The sequence below is a fragment of the Gobio gobio genome (assembly GCF_949357685.1).
Source record: "Gobio gobio genome assembly, chromosome: 6".
Taxonomy (NCBI): domain Eukaryota; kingdom Metazoa; phylum Chordata; class Actinopteri; order Cypriniformes; family Gobionidae; genus Gobio; species Gobio gobio.
This window is the reverse complement of record NC_137102.1, coordinates 1,033,818-1,045,956: the sequence shown is the minus strand read 5'-3', so window position 1 is coordinate 1,045,956 and position 12,139 is coordinate 1,033,818. Positions and strand designations below refer to the sequence as shown.

At 46.6% G+C, this 12,139-nt stretch overlaps 1 gene segment (V, D, J or C); it reads right to left on the bottom strand.

Annotated features, from left to right (window-relative positions):
- Positions 1 to 10,138: 10,138 nt before the first annotated feature.
- Positions 10,139 to 10,583, bottom strand: LOC307127925 (T cell receptor alpha variable 18-like). The segment is given in 2 exons: positions 10,538 to 10,583; positions 10,139 to 10,452 (listed from the first exon to the last, which is right to left on the bottom strand).
- Between the last annotated feature and the right edge of the window lie 1,556 nt (positions 10,584 to 12,139).

Here is a 12,139-nt window from a genome sequence, read left to right as displayed (position 1 = left end):
GGATCTGGGCCGTATCCAGTTCAGATGGTGGACCTGCGCCCAGAGAAGACCAACACAGGACCCCGAAGTGTCTGCAGAGACCGTGATTAGACTCTCCCTGCAACTACCTCATCGACACGGCATCTCAATAAACCCGTCTCCGGCGTGTTGACTCAGATTGTTCGAATATTACAATTAAATAATACTTAAATCGATATGTCATCCTCAATAAACCCGTCGCCAGCGTGTTGCCTCCGATCTTTCGAATATTGCACTTTAATAATTATTTAATCAACATCATCCTCAATAAACCCGTCTCCAGCATGTTGCCCACGGTCCCTCGAATATTCCGATCTATTATGACCTCTGAGCTGTAAAGCTGCCAGAATAATAATAATACGCTGTTTGTTAATTGGCCAGAGGAGAACTGGCACCCCGACTGAGCCTGGTTTCTCCCAAGGTTTATTTTTCTCCATTAGGTCACCTAATGGGGTTTTGGTTTCCTTGCCACTGTTGCCTCTGGCTTGGCGTGCTCAGTTGGGGACACTCAATTTTTCAACTAAACATTGAAATAAATCTAATTAATAAATTAAATTAACCATTTAAACTAAATTACTGATCGAATTATTGATCTAAAGCCCACACTGTCACTGTCTAATGAACTGATGACATCAGCGTTTTTTCCAGAATGGCTATACAGCTGAATAAAATTATGCTGCATTATTTTCCTGTTTAACACTGTAAAGCTGCTTTGAAACAATCTACATAGTTAAAAGCACTATATAAATAAAGTTGACTTGACTTGACTTGACTCCTCCACAGCGGCTCCTACCAGACCGGCCTGAAATAGTCCCAATATAAACACTTATTATAAGTGTACCATAATGATTCAGGGTAAGACAAAAAAAGAAAGAAAATAGTTTCCAATCACTTAGTGAACAAGGGAACCGCTTAGTTTAGAATGGTTATCACTCCTTCCTAGCCAAATCATTAAACAAAATGTCTAAATTTTCACAGACTTAACTTAAACACACAAAGGTGGTCACATTTAACAATATCAAATCAATAAACATATAAGAATAAATTGATCCAAGAGTCTCTCTGGGATCAGATCAAGCAGGAAGGGGAGTTTTTGCAGTCCAGCAAGGCTCAAACCTTTTCTCTTGCCAATGGCTCTGTACAGCACGCATTGGGAAAAGTTTCTCTACAATGTGTAGTGCACAACCAAGTTTATCCGTTCAGAGTATTTGTGAGCGCTTCTGGGAGCCCCTATCAGCTTCTGGCTATCTACAACCGGCCAATGAACAATTGGCGTGCGAGATTTGCATCTCGCGCTCCGCCCCGCACTGCGGGTATAAACAGGAAGCGAGAGCGAATGCACGCTGTCATTCACTTCGGAGCCAAACGGCAATCGAAGACCGCTCAATATTGAGTTCGCTGCTATCAGCAAGATTTAAAAAAAAGAGTTTAAAGAACCGGCGAAGAGGAGAAACGCGTGTTGGAGAGATGGCACATTCCAGCGGGACCGCGGAAGACTCATCTGCTGCCTCTGTAGTACAGAGAAAACTGCTGTTTTCACAGCAACAAATTTCTGTTGGTCTGGTTGGGCATTTTCCCTGTTTGAGTACAGGCACGGGCTGCACTAAATCCTGTGCGCTGTCGCGTTTCCCCCTGAGTGCTTCAGCACAGAGCGTTTCCTCACAAAAGAGCTTCACGGGTGACGTGGCGTCTTTTTCAAGATGTCTTACCACCCGTGCGTTTCTGGATGCGGTCGTTCCCTGTCCCCTGCTGACGGTCACAATCGCTGTCTCACGTGTTTGGGCACACAGCACGCTGAGGCGGCGTTTGTGGATAGTTCATGTTCCCACTGCGGGAACATGATTATCTCGGAGCTTAGATCGAGACTCTCCTACCTCCGGGCTGGGGGAGTCCCCTTACCCATCCCACGAACTAGGTCTACCCCTAACCCGGGTGGACCTGCTTCTTTGGATGGCCAGGGTGATCTGAGGATCACGTTTAGGGCAAACCTGCCGAGTGAACCTCCGCAGGCCCTATTCCCTCGGTTCCGCAGCCGGTAGAGCCTCCAAGGGAACCCGCTGGACCCTCCCACGGGAGACCAGTGGTGACTTTTGGAGCTCCAGCGGACGAACAGATGTCAATCGCTGCATCGGAGGGGGAGTTCCAGTCCTCGGGGGATGAAGGGTCAGTTGTACTGCCTCCCTCTGGGAGAGTGGCAACGGCTGCCCCGGACCCTGAGATGGCTGCTATGCTTGCCCGGGCCGCCGAAAGGGTTGGGCTCGAGTGGAACCCTCCACCGTGTCCCGAACCCTCTAGGTTGGACGATTGGTTCCTCGGGGTGGGTCGCGCTGGTTCTCAGCGTCCTGCCCCGACACCTTTCTTCCCGGAGGTGCATGAGGAGCTCACGAGGTCGTGGACGGCACCTTTTTCTGCCAGAAACCGGCCGAGTTACTCCTCCCCCCTCACTACCCTCGACGGCGGGCCAGCCAAGGGTTACGTGGGGATCCCGCCAGTGGAGCGCGCCGTCGCGATGCAACTGTGTCCGGCGACCGCCTCTAACTGGCGCGGTGACCCACGTCTCCCGTCCCGGGCCTGTAAGTTCTCTTCCGGTCTGACCGGGAAGGCTTATAAGGCTTGCGGACAGGCTGGGTCCGCCTTGCATGGCATGGCGTTGCTGCAGGTCCACCAGGCCCAGGCACTCCTTGACATGCACGAGGGTAGGCCTGACCCAGAGCTCCTCCGGGAGCTCCGGACGGCGACGGACCTCGCCCTCCGGGCGACGAAAGTCACCGCCCGTGCCATCGGTCAGGCGATGTCCACACTTGTGGTCCAGGAGCGGCATCTCTGGCTTAACCTGGCTGATATGAGGGAGACCGATAAATATCGGTTCCTGGACTCCCCCATCTCGTCAGCTGGGTTATTCGGCGACGCGGTCGAGAGCTTCGCCCAACAGTTCTCGGCCGCCCAGAAGCAGACGGAGACGATAAAGCACATCCTGCCCCGGCGGCCCGCTGCTGCCTCCACCCCGCCGCCGGCGGCAGCGCTTCCGACTACTCGTCGCCGAGGACGTCAACCCGCCGCCGCCTCCGCCCGCGCCAAGGCACCGCAGCAGCCTTCCACCAGCCGACGGCGTGGGGCCGGCCGTGGGAAGGATGTCCAGCCCGCTCAGGCCGCTGCCAAGAAAGTAAGCAAATAAGTGTTGCACAGCACACTCAGATCCCGCTTCGGGCCGCTCCCATGCCGTCTGAGCCGGATCCCTGCGTTCCGCCTCGCTGCCCCGCTGCGGGTACGTCTGTGGTGCCGTTGATCCCCCTAGCTCGGAGTCTGGGAGCCTGGCTAGCGCTTCCCAGCCCGTCTCGGTGGCTCCTCCGTACCATCAGACTTGGCTATGCGATTCAGTTAGCCCGGCGTCCCCCCAAGTTCAGGGGCGTTCACTTCTGTACGACTGTAGTGGAGGCGAACACCCCCGTGCTCAGGGCGGAGATCGCGGTCCTACTGGCGAAGGACGCGATAGAGCCGGTCCCTCAAGCCGATATGAGGTCCGGGTTCTACAGCCCGTACTTCATTGTACCCAAGAAAGGCGGCGGATTACGACCGATCTTGGACCTGCGATTCCTGAACCGGTCCCTTCACAGGCTGCCGTTCACGATGTTAACGCAGAAGCGCATCTTCAGGTGCATCCGTCCCCGAGATTGGTTTGCAGCGATCGACCTGAAGGACGCGTACTTTCATGTCTCGATTCTCCCTCGACACCGGCCCTTTCTGCGCTTCGCGTTCGAGGGACGGGCATATCAGTACCGCGTCTTACCCTTCGGCCTGTCCCTGTCGCCCCGCGTCTTTACGAAGGTTGCGGAGGCGGCCATTGCCCCCGTGAGAGAGCATGGTGTTCGCATCCTCAACTACCTCGACGACTGGCTGATTCTTGCCCAGTCGCGAGAGCAGTTGTGCGAACACAGGGACAAGGTGCTCAGTCACCTCAGCCAGTTGGGACTTCGGGTCAACTGGGAGAAGAGCAAACTCTGTCCCACACAGAGGATCTCTTTTCTCGGTATGGAGATAGACTTGGTCGCCATGACAGCGCGCCTCACCGAGGAGTCCAGTCAGTGTTGAACTGCCTGAATTCGTTCAAAGGCAGGACAGCGGTACCACTGAAACATTTTCAGAGGCTCCTGGGGCATATGGCATCCGCAGCCGCAGTAACGCCGCTCGGATTGCTTCATATGAGACCGCTTCAACGCTGGCTACATGATCGAGTCCCGAGATGGGCGTGGCACAGCGGTTCCCTCCGCGTCCAAGTGACTCCGAGGTGCCGCCAAACCTTCGCCCCGTGGTCGGACCCTCTGTTTCTCCCTAGTTCCCCTAGAAAAAGTGTCCAGGCACTCCGTTGTCTCCACGGATACCTCATCCACGGGTTGGGGTGCCACATACAACGGGTTCCATATATAGTGACTCCCACGGCGGTCCCATATGTGTATTCTTCCACGGTACGGCTCCCTACGGTGAGCCCGTGTCTTTCCCTCGGCAGAGTTCCCTCTGCCGTCCCAGGTACGTGTTGTCTCCCTCCTAATTGGCCGGGGCCACCCCTGGGACTTCCGTATGTTGTGCTGCCCACGGTCAGCCCATACGTGTATTCTCCACATGTTAACTCCCTCCGGGCATGATGTGGCTTCCGCAGCGGCCTTCACAGGCATGCTTTCCCAGCGTTATCCAATACAGTCAGCTGAGTGGGTCTTGCGGAACAGCAGCTTTGACTCTCCCTGCGTGAACTTTCCCGCCCGCATCAGATCGGGGTCTGTGGGGCTCATCGCTGGGCGCTGGAAGTGGTAGTAACTATGGCGTTTTCCATAGGGATCCCAATTCGTCGGTACGTCCGACGTACGTCGAACGTGACCGACTGAATGGGAACGTCTCGGTTACGTATGGTAACCCTCGTTCCCTGAAGGAGGGAACGGAGACGTACGTCCCGTCGCCACAGTTGCTGTACCATCACTGCAGGTTGAGCCACTACGTTTGGCTCCTCAGTGAAAAACAGCGTGCATTCGCTCTCGCTTCCTGTTTATACCCGCAGTGCGGGGCAGAGCGCGAGATGCAAATCTCGCACGCCAATTGTTCATTGGCCGGTTCTAGATAGCTCGAAGCTGATAGGGGCTCCCAGAAGTGATCCCAATTCGTCGGTACGTCTGACGTACGTCTCCGTTCCCTCCTTCAGGGAACGAGGGTTACCATACGTAACCGAGACGTTTTCTATGTATTACTATTACAAACATAACTTCACTGACATAAAACCTAAATGGATGTAATTTAATTAAATGTCAAAAGACCAGTGCGTTATGTGGATCACATATCATGTGCATGCTAGTTATGAAAAGTACAATTGCTCTCTAGTCTCTTTACATTCATTATAAATGCATAAGTTCTGTTTAGTGAGTTCACAACTAGCAGGTGCATACACACACACGCACACACACACACACACAGTAAAAAATATCTAAAGAGTCAGGAACGCCTCAATGGGCTTGCACTGATGAGCATCAACCAAGAGGTCTCAAGTAAAATATAACTTGATGATACCATCAACTAGTGTTGGGTCCGAGTCCACCTTTGTCGAGTTCGAGTCAAGTCCAAGTCTTAAACAATCAAGTCCGAGTCCAAAAGGGGCCGAGTTGGACTCAAGTCCAAGTTCTTATTGACCGAGTCCGAGTCGAGTCCGCCCGAGTCCAGAGTGTAATTCAATTGAAAAAAGATTAGAAATTGCTATTGTAAATTTGTATCTTCTATTAATATTTTAACCTTTCAACCCATTAAACCATTGGCAATATAAAATTTAACAAAAAATACCACTATTATATCTAGCCATTGCCATTTAACATTTTTATTTTGTCAACAGATCAACTAGTTTACAATCAAAAATGGTTTCAAACAATAGGGTGGACATAGATATATGTAGAACTTTTATTATTACAAGTGCAAGAAAAACAAATTAACCTGTTTATTGTATTTCAATTATTTAATGCCTCTGGTATCACCAAATGCTAATGTTTAGGGGTGGGCGATACTAATATCTTATTTCACGATAATGATATATTTTCTCAAGTAGGATTATTCAAGTAAGAATAAATACTATAGAAATTTAATAAAACAATTAAATGTAAAATAAAACAAACTTCACTGTATTACATGTACAGTGATTCTTATTAAATTTACTAAAGTTAGTTGTGAGTGAGTGAGTGATTTTCTTTTAGTCTTTTGTTGTTTTAGTAACATTAAAGGGATAGTTCACTCAAAAATGAAAATTCTGTCATCAATTACGCTCAAGTTGTTTTACACCTGAATAAAGTTCTTTCTTCTGTTGGACATAAAATATATTTTGGAGAATGTCGGAAACCAACCAGGTCCCATTGTAGGAAATAATAATATGGATGTCAATGATACCATTCAACTGTTTGTGTTCAACAGAAGAAATGAATACAGGTTTGGAACAAAATTAGAGTGAGTAAATAATGACATAATTTTAGAGGTGAACTGTCCCTTTAAGGACAAGCGGCAGCGTGTTCACTATAGGCTGCGCTGCTGTCAATTTAAGACCTCTACACATCTAATATACAGACACATGCCGATTTTACTTTCACTTTAGACATAACCGACTGTGTTTATGTTAATCTTGTGTGTATTTGACAGTATTAGTGCAGTAAGACTACTTAGTCCAGTAATCACGTGTGTTTGACAGGCTTTTAGTGCGTGCGTTCAGTGCATGTTAACAGTGCACAAGCATGCGAATGAAACGTTTAACCAGAAAGGCTTTAAAACGCATGCAAATAATGGACTTTCGTGATTGTGAATAACTATAGTGTTCCGTGAGTATAACTCTCTGACACCAGCATTGCAAGCGTTGCTAAACACCCCCTAACTTTAGTGCATATGATTTGGATATCGTATCAGTGCGAAGACTCACAGGCACACTCAAACAGAGCCAAAATAAACTGAGAGATATATAAATGGAGAAAAATAAAAAATAAAAATTAATTAAATGCAAAAACGAAGAAAAAAAAATTCCCAAGCGTGTATTCAAGATATTCAACCGTGAATGCCGTACAGAACGGTTCTGTATATTGTGACATCCATAGTATGTACACAAAAATCCAATATATATCGTCATATCACCCATCCCTAAGTTATTTGGATTTAAGTTGGTATTAAAGGTCCCATGGCATGGCATTTTTCTATTATTTTATAATGTTTCCTGAGGTGTACTTATATTGTTAGTATGATTTTTACATCATAAAATGTCATAATTTAGAAATAAAAGGCATTTTTTCAAAACTGATGTTTGCCCTGTGGCTGAATGCCCTGTTTCAAGAGGCGTGTCTGCTGTGAGACTTCAGTAAAAACGCCCACTGTTGTGATTGGCTGACATCTTTGCATTTGAAATGAGCGGAGGGGGCGTGGTTTAACGAGGTCTACGAGGCACGAGCAGGCACGAGCTGCTGCCAGAGAGACGGATGGACCTGAGTTCACTTCACATCAGTTCTGTCAGTCTCAGTTCAGTGAACTGTTGTAGTTACAGCATATACTTCAGGTTATTAGTCTATTTCTAGTCGGAGGGACTGTCACTCATGTCAGAAAGTTAGTAACTTTAGTAAATTATGGATCAGCGCTGACTGGAGACGTGAACCGTTTAGAACGATTCAGTCCGATTTGGTGAACTGATTCGGTTCACTAAAAAGAACCGGTTCAAAAGAAAGATCGTTCGCGAACCGGACATCACTAATGTACCAGAGACGAAGCTCAGCGATTGCTAACAAAGTTATTTATAGTAACTACTGAGTTATGAGAGCGCTGTCAGTCAGCGCGAGTTTATTGTGTTTGTATCTGAGAGTTCTGAATAAACACGAGTCCCAGTCACACCGAGTCCGTCTTCATCATTACTACCAACTTTGTAACACATGCAAAGTACCATTACAGCTGTCGAGATGAACGAGTTACGAGTAAGTGTTGATAATAGCATTATTTTTAGATATGTTCCTATCATATGAAAAGCGTCAGTGACGCGCATTGAGTACACAGCGCAAACAAAGACACAACAGCAGTAATCGAATGTAATCCAGTTTATTGTGGGCTAGGCTGGCTAGCCCAGATACCCTCACGCTTACCCCCCGTCTGCTTAATCTCGCGCCGCGTATGGTGCCTCTGCTGTGGGCCAGATGCAGTACTGGGGGTCGGGGATGTTTAAGGCCGACCGGCCAGTGCAGCCCGAGCTTCGGCGTGTGTGAGGTTTATCTCTAAAGATGCGAGTCTGCCAATGTGGAGCAGAAACTCACGACTGTATGTGGAACAGATAGACGCGACGAGGACGTACAAAAACACTGACTCACAGGATAGAAAACACGAAAACACCGTTCTGTCGGGAGAGAGTATAATAAATAATTAGCTACACATCAGAAATCACTGTTCACAGATCAGAAGGAACTGAAAAAACACTTCTGTTTTCATTTGTACATCCAAACACTGAGAAACTGCCAGCGTTCACTCGTTCACAACACAAGCCATGAGCGTTTGCATGGGCATGCCAGATTCTCTGGGCGGAGGAAAGGGAGGAAACCGTTCCTGCTTGGACGTCAAACCAGGAGACTTCAGGATTGGCTCGTCTGGCCTGTCATTTTCTCAAAGGCAGAGAAAGACAGCCAGAACTCGGGTTTACTCCGATCAACATTTCTATCCACTTGGGGACAATATTCAGGCTAGGGGAACTCATATTAATGTTAAAAAACCTCATAAAATGAAATTTTCATGCCATGGGACCTTTAAAAGTTATAATAAGCAACTTACATTTCTCTAGGTTTTCTTTGAACATGTCGGTAGAAAGTCGTTCCAGACACAATCAGTTGATTTGCAATCCGCAGAGTGCTTCTTTTTACTGGATTTCTTGCAAATAAATTCTTTATGATTTTCAAAAGCAAAACAAATTATTGCTGACTTTGAAGACATTGTCCTAGCCACGCATTGCGATCCGTGTGATGTGTGTATTGTTTGAAAGCATACGATGATGCTACTGCTGCCTTCCGGTGTGGTGCAGTAAAATCACAAGCGGGGAGACATTCATTAATTTCTTATCTTAGTTTTATGCCGGTTTTGTTGTTACACATGACGCGGACTCGACTGCACTCGGGATATTTTCCGAGTCCAAAATGTGCAAGTCCGTGTCAAGTCCGAGTACAAATTCACCCGAGTGCGTGACAAGTCCGAGTTCATTCAAAATGGGACTCGAGTCCGAGTCCAAGTCTGAGTACCCCAACTCTACCATCAACGGCATTAGGAAGTCCAGACGAGTCAAGTTTTAATGCTGCGGCAATTTTGAAGGTGAATAGAAATGCCAGAAACAACTGTTCATCTTTTATTCAACAAACAAACAAAACTCAATCTCGCCTACAGCTAGAGCCGGCCCTGCCAGGAACATTATGGACATCTTCGTCAACTATTTGCTGAGTTGGAGGCTGCAGGTTTGACGTTGAACATGAAAAGGTGTAATTTTCTTCAGAAATCTCTTTCTTTTCTCGGGCATGTTGTCTCAGAAGGAGGAAGCTATACAAAACTTCCCCATTCCCAAGACGGTGAAGGAAGTTCAATGTTTTCTTGGATTAACGGGCTGGTACCCTTTATAACTAAAACTGAGCTGGACATTACATAACCTTACATATTTTCATGCTCCAGCATCTAAATCATTATTATATTTATTTGTTTGTTATTTAATTTTAAAATATGTATGGGAGCCAACATTATGTTGAAATAATTCAACAGTGTAACTAAAGTCAGAATCGATTAATCAGATTAAATCAGAAGTAAAATTACAGTTATTGGATAGATGAGATATTAAATGATAATGTAATGTTTAGTCACATTTGTCAAGCTTTGATTTACTAAAGTCATGGGATGTTATATTATAGTAGAATATGTATTATTATCTGTTATTTTGATCTCTTTCACTTTCTTTCATTTGCCTTTATAACACGAGTAAAATATCATGTGTAAGCACACACAGGTGTTTCCACTTATTATGAGAATTATAGATTGTGGGTTTGATGTGACTTGAGATCAAAGTGAAAAATGAATGTGAGTTTTTGTAAAGCGTCTCAGGCTCTTTGTGTCACTGGGCTCCAACTCTCAGAGCACAATAATAGAGAGCTGAATCTGACAGAGTTACACTGTTAATACTGAGTTCAGTGGAGGAGCGGGATGTAGTCGATGCAAACCGACGGTCTGGTATATTCTCACTGCTGTATGATCGAGCACCTTTGAGCAGTAAATACTGAGGTTCTGTGTTTGGATATTGTCTGTACCAGTAAAGCAAAACATTTTCACTGTTAGTTTCATATGAGCAGCTCAGCGTCACAGTCTCTCCTTCCTCTTTGATTATATTAGTATTTCCTTCTTTTGGTCCAATTCTATCAGCAAATCCACCTGAAATGAAATATATGTCATGTTTATACCATGATCTTCTACAGATTTCTTGCCGGGGCTAGTTAGTGATTAAAGTATGTTTTACCTGAAACTGTGATGAGTATCATGAGGAGCATCTGTCTGTCCTCCATGTTGAATGAAAATGAGTGGAGTTCTGCTGTAATATTGTATAATGATCAGTTCATCTGTTGCACACAGCAAACACTCTCTGTCTAGAGGAGGGTTTCTCCAGATAGCGCCGCCCCTGAAAGCTGCACTCCCATTAACACATAATGATCCTTTTGCATTTACTAAAATAGACTCGCTTTTAAACACAGAGTAGGCCATTTGTTCCAGAAACATTTGTATTATGCTGTTTGAAAGTCTATTTACATCCTGACACCAATAACTAATGGTCTAAATGTAATTATATGTATACATCTACATAGCGGGGTCAGCGCATGCTGAGGGTCACAGAAGTCGCCAACTTTCAGCAGAGTCAAGAGCTCCAGACCTCCAAACTTCTGTGGCCTTCAGATGAGCTCAAGAACAGTGTGTAGAGCTTCATGGAATGGGTTTCCATGGCCGAGCAGCTCCTCCAAGCCTTACAGCACCAAGTGCAATGCAAAGCGTGGGATGCAGTGGGGTAAAGCGCGCCGCCACTGGACTCTAGAGCAGTTGAGACGTGTTCTCTGAGTGACCAATCACGCTTCTCTGTCTGACAATCCCATGGACGAGTCTGGGTTTGGCGTTGCCATGAGAACGGGACTTGCCTGACTGCATTGTGCCAAGTGTAAAGTTTGGTGGAGGGGGGATTATGGGGTGGGGTTGTTTTTCAGGGGTTGGGCTCTGCCCCTTAGTTCCAGTGAAAGGAACTCTTAATGCTTCACCAAGACATTTTGGACAATTTCATGCTCCCAACTTTGTGGGATCAGTTTGGGGACGGCCCCTTCCTGTCCCAGCATGACTGCGCTCCAGTGCTCAAAGCGTCGCTCCATAAAGACATGGATGAGCGAGTTTGGTGTGGAGGAACTGGACTGGCCTGCACAGAGTCCTGACCTCAACCCGATAGAACACCTTTGGGATGAATTAGAGCGGAGACTGAGAGCCATGACAATCATGGAGTTAAATTTGTAAGATCTTTTTCCATCAATAGAATGAGTGTGAGAAAATCTGTTCTGTATATCTGTCTCTGAGATCCCTCTGGTTTGTGTCTGGAGTCAGAAGGTTTCCTGTGACTGTGGGCAGAGTAGATCTCCAGCTCCATGCGTCTGATGTCGTTTCTGTTGGCCATTGTTATCCCAGGAACCTGAGGAGTAGCATGTGTTCTGATCCCAGACGATTCCATTATGAGGAACTGAGCTGCTGAACCAGGGAATTGACGGTACCAATATGAATCATAAACTGTGCCAGTGTAGTCGCAAAATAGCATAACTTTCTCATGTGCTTCAGCAATTACTGTATCATTGTGGGAGAATATGATGTCTTCAGCAGTAACAACACCTGGAAAACAATTAGGAGAGCAATGAGCATGTTTTACAAGAAGAATTCTGCATTGCATTCAGGAAAACCTCTAATTATCTAAAAACGTACCTCTAAATGTTATTAGTAGGGATGAGCGAGTACAGCATTATCTGTATCTGTATCTGTACTCGGACTGGGCGGGGCCTAACCTGGAAGTGGGCGGGATTTAACCCGGAAGTGGTCG